The sequence below is a fragment of the Megalobrama amblycephala genome, linkage group LG1 (assembly GCF_018812025.1).
Source record: "Megalobrama amblycephala isolate DHTTF-2021 linkage group LG1, ASM1881202v1, whole genome shotgun sequence".
Taxonomy (NCBI): Eukaryota; Metazoa; Chordata; class Actinopteri; order Cypriniformes; family Xenocyprididae; genus Megalobrama; species Megalobrama amblycephala.
The window spans coordinates 54896998-54902479 of record NC_063044.1 but is presented as its reverse complement, the minus strand read 5'-3'; positions in this window follow the sequence as shown (position 1 = coordinate 54902479).

Here is a 5482-nt window from a genome sequence, read left to right as displayed (position 1 = left end):
CATTTTCACTACAATATTCCCTCACACACTTGTTGAAGCTGCAACCTGATTGGTCCCCATCTCCAAACCCCGCCCCCACACCTCAGCCAATCGTACTGGACAGGGAGGAAATATTAGGAAATATCTGATGGCTGAATCAGTGTCATCGCAGAGAGTTGTTTATATGAGCTGAAACACTATCAGACTACTGTATACCTCATATGTTCACTAAATTACCATGATTTATTGTTTTGTCTATGAGAATGATGTCTCTTTGACATTTAATAGTCACTTTACAGCCGTTTTAACAACTTCAGAGAGGATTCAGTACATTTAGATACTGATTCTAGAAAACTCCATGAGTCAGTCAAATGAGGATGATGTTCATACACACCTGGAATCAGCGCTGTTGCTATAGTTGATGTTATACCTATTAAAACCAAAAAAAGAAATACAAAAATCATATTTTAATGCATGATCACAACATAAAGACATTTATTTTACAAACGGAGACTGATTTATTTCAACTGCTGGAGTCCAGAGCAGAAGTGTGTGCAGCTGCTTTAAAGGATGGATTTTTTGAGCAGATACGCCATATTTTGGAAAAAGCATTTAATTAATAAGCTTTCATTGCTTATGCAGCTCATATCAGTGTTGTATTTAGAACAGTTACTGGAAATGTTAAGAGCCTCCTGTAGAAATGGATCATGTTTGTTCCATCTCACTGACAAATCTGATTAAAGCGCTGCTTAGTTGTGATGATAAACCACTGAAGTGAGACTGATGATCAGAGATCATGTGATCATGAACTGTTGAATCAACTGGAGCTGCAGGAGATGAATGTTGGAGGTGTTACAGTGAGCTGCTGCCTATAAACCTTCAGTTTGTCCTGAATGGCATTATTAGGGCCAAAGCCCAAGGGGCTGAAGGCCCTATTGTTTTCTTTAGGATTATTAGGGCCCGAGCACCGATGGTGTGAGGACCCTATTGGAATTGCTCAGCCAAAATTTTCTTCTTCTCCAAAATGAATCACATTTTTGAGGGCCTAAACGTTCTCAAAAACTCATGAAACTTTGCACACGCGTCAGAAGTGGTGAAAATTTACATCTGATATGGGTTTCAGAATTAGGTGTGGCAAAATGGCTCGATAGCGCCACCTACAAAATTTCAATTAATCGCCCTTCGTGCTACGTTTCACGTACAGTTATGAAATTCGGTAGACAGATGTAACAGCCCAATACCTACAAAAAAGCCCCTGGGTGCAAAGTTTGTAAACCCAACAGGAAGTGAGATATTTTGAATTTTCTCTACAAAATTTTGGCAGTTTTTGCCATTTCCACATGTTGTACTTTAACGAACTCCTCCTAGAGCTTTAATCAGATCAACATCATATTTGGTCAGTCTAATCTAAAGGCCTTTGAGACGTTAAATTGCGAAGATCTAGAGTTTTCGCTGAAGGGCGTGTTTGTGGCGGCCTGGCAAAGTTTGATGTTTCGCCATGAAACAGGAAGTTGTTGTAACTCGGGCATACAATGTCTGATCTGCCCCAAACTTCACATGCTTTATTAGAGTCCTGACCTGAAGACATCTATATGACAATATTCAGTTACAGTCATAGCGCCACCTGGGGGCAACAGGAAATGACATGTTTTACACTGTGATTAACTCCACATAGAGATTGAACCAGATCAACATTATATATGGCCAGTCTAATCTTAAGGCCTTTGAGATGTTAAATTGCAAAGATCGTGAGTTTTCGTTGAAGGGCGTGTCCGTGACGGACTGACAAAGTCTGATGTTTCACCATGTAAGGTGAATCACTTTTCTGAGGACCAAAACATACTCAAACTCATGAAACTTTGCAGATGTGTCAGAAGTGGTGAAAATTTACGTCTGATATGGGTTTCAGAATTAAGTGTGGCAAAATGGCTCGATAGTGCCACCTAAAAAATTTCAACGAAGTGCCCCTGACACTACGTTTCACGTACAGGTATGAAATTTGGTACATACATCTAACAGCCCAATACTTACAAAAAAGTCTCTTGGAGTGAAATCTGAAAACCAACAGGAAGTGAGATATTTTGAATTTTCTTTGCAAAATTTGGGCAGTTTTTGCCTTTTCCAGGCGTTGTACTTTAATGAACTCCTCCTAGAGCTTTAATCAGATCAACATCATATTTGGTCAGTCTAATCTAAAGGCCTTTGAGACGTTAAATTGCGAAGATCTAGAGTTTTCGCTGAAAGGCATGTCCGTGGCGGCCTGGCAAAGTTCGATGTTTCGCCATGAAACAGGAAGTTGTTGTAACTCGGGCATACAATGTCTGATCTGCCCCAAACTTCACATGTTTTATTAGAGTCCTGACCTGAAGACATCTTCATAACAATATTCAGTTACAGTCATAGCGCCACCTGGGGGCAACAGGAAATGACATGTTTTACACTGTGATTAACTCCTCCTAGAGATTTAATCAGATCAATGTCATTTTTGGTCAGTCTAATCTAAAGGCCTTTGTGACGTTAAATTGCGAAGATCTAGAGTTTTCGTTGAAGGGCGTGTCCGTGGCGGCATAACAAAGTCTGTTGTTCCGCCATGAAAAAGGAAGCCGTTGTAACTCAGGCATACTATGTCTGATCTGCTCCAAACTTCACATGTGTGATAAGAGTCCTGGCCTGGACATATCTATATGCCAATATTCAGTTAGTCATAGCGCCACCTGCTGGCAACAGGAAATGGCAAGCTTTACACTGTAATTCCCTCCCAGAACCACATTTCAATATGCCACAAAGTACCAAACATACTAGAAACACGTTAAATCATGCAACACTTGGCTAAGTGCTAATGTATGTGATTAACGCCATGAAACAGGAAGTTGTTGTAACTCAGGCATATGATGTCCGATCTGCTCCAAACTTCACGTGTTTGATAACAGTCCGGGTCTGAACACATCTATATCGCAATATTTGGTTATGGTCAAAGCGCCACCTGTTGGCAGCAGGAAGTGTGGCAATTCTAAATGACTTAATGGCATAATTCTCCTGTATTCATTCGCTTACATGCATGTCGACCACTGTTCTCTGTTTTCCTAAGGCCAACGGGTGGCGGTGAGCCCGGGTGCGAGGGCCCTTTCATCGCTGCTTGCAGCTTTAATTATTAGGGCCCAAGCGAATTAGCGCGCAGGGCCCTCTTGTTCTTCTAAGGATTATTAGGGCCCAAGCGAAAATTCGCGCAGGGCCCTCTTGTTCTTCTAAGGATTATTAGGGCCCAAGCGAAAATTCGCGCAGGGCCCTCTTGTTCTTCTAAGGATTATTATTATTTTTAGGGCCCAAGCGAATTAAGCGCGCAGGGCCCTCTTGTTCTTCTAAGGATTATTATTATTTTTTTTTTTTTTTTTTTTTTTTTTTCCGTCTTCCGGGGCTTTTTGGGGGCCTTAACATGCTCAAAAACTCTTGAAAATTGGCACACACATTGGAATCCGCGGCCATTAGGACGCCGGAGAGGCTGGTACCCGGGCGTGGCAGGGGGGCTCGACAGCGCCCCCTTGAAAAAAGTCAGAAAATTTGGTCCATATATTGAACAAACTTGCACGTATTAGTATGAAACTCGGTACACATATAGACCTCATCGGGCCGAACAACTTTCGTGCTCTAAGTTAAACGCCACGCAAACAGGAAGTCAGCTATTAAGGGTTGTTTGAAAAACGCATGCTCTGGAATTTGATATACTCCTCCTAGACGATTAATCCGATCGCCACCAAACTCGGTCAGCATGAAGTCAAGACATTGATGATTAAAAATTGCCAGGGGATTTTTGATATCTCGAACGGTTTGGCCGTGGCGAGGCAACGAATTTATGGCGAGAAAAAGGAAACAGGAAATGTGTTATAACGTCTGCATACATATATTGATCTTTATGAAACTTCACGAGTGTGTTGCTTGTAGTAGTCCGATCACATGGATGTGACTATTGTGAGTCAAAGTTATAGCGCCACCAACTGGCAGCAGGAAGTGTATCACTTTTTGAATTGCTTTGAGATCACCCTCTTATTTTTACCTGATTTGCTTCAAACTTCATCAGTGTAATGTCAATACACAGCAGATGTAGACATATGACAGGATTTTTGATATTTGAAATATTGTTGCCATGGCAACAGGTCAAACTGTAATAATATTCTTGAGTGTTTTTGAGGCTCTTAACATGCTTCAAATTGCATGAAACTCGACACACACATCAATATTGTCAACCAGTAGACATGGACAAAGCCATAGAAATGGGTCTGGTGGAGGGGCTCAGTAGCGCCACCTTTTGACAAAAGTGGGGGGGTTAGTTTTTCCTACAGTCACCAAACTCGGTACACATATTGTTCTCATCAAGCCGGACAATTTTCTAATTTACATTCATTAGCTCCGACCAACAGGAAGTCAGCTATTTTGGTTTGAATGTTAATTTTTTGAAAAAACAGGCTATGAATTTTATACTACTGCTCCTACAGGGTTTATCCAATTTACACCAAGCTTTTTTTAACTTGTTGCTAACACATTGAAGTTGTTTAATTGCAAACGGATTTTGGATATCTCAAACGGTTTGGCCGTGGCGAGGCAACGAATTTATGGCAAGAAAAGGGAAACAAAGTGTTATAACTTCTGCATACATTAATTGATTTTGATGAAACTTCGGCTTAGTCTTCGTTGTACAAGGCTGATCACATGGATGTGACTATTGTGATTCAAAGTCATAGCGCCACCAACTGGAAGCAGAAAATGTGTCACTTTCAGCATACATTGAGATCACCCTCTTATTTTTACCTGATTTGCTTCAAAATTCATCAGAATAATGTTAAAACTTGGCACATGTAATCCTTTGAAAATGGGCAGGGAGGAGGGGCTCTATAGCGGCACCTTGTAGTGCAGTAAATGTGGAGTGAATTTGACATAGTCCTTTGATGTTTAACCGTTTTAAGTGCCTATTGCCCGCTGTGCACAGTTGCCCTGAAGCCACCGGGGTGGCGGTGCCACCGGGCTTGGGCCCGCCATCGCTGCTCGCAGCTATATATTTTTTTTTTTTTTTTTTTTTTTTTTTCCCGTCTTCCGGGGCTTTTTGGAGGCCTTAACATGCTCAAAAACTCCTGAAAATTTGCACACACATTGGAATCTGCGGCCATTAGGACGCCGCAGAGGCTGGTACCCGGGCGTGGCAGGGGGGCTCGACAGCGCCCCCTTGAAAAAAATCTGAAAATTTGTTCCATATATTAAACACGCTTGCACGTATTAGTATGAAACTCGGTACACATATAGACCTCATCGGGCCGAACAACTTTCATGCTCTAAGTTAAACGCCACGCCAACAGGAAGTCAGCTATTAAGAGTTGTTTGAAAAACGCATGCTCTGGAATTTGATATACTCCTCCTAGACGATTAATCCGATCGCCACTAAACTCGGTCAGCATGAAGTCAAGACACTGATGATTAAAAATTGCCAGGGGATTTTTGATATCTCGAACGGTTT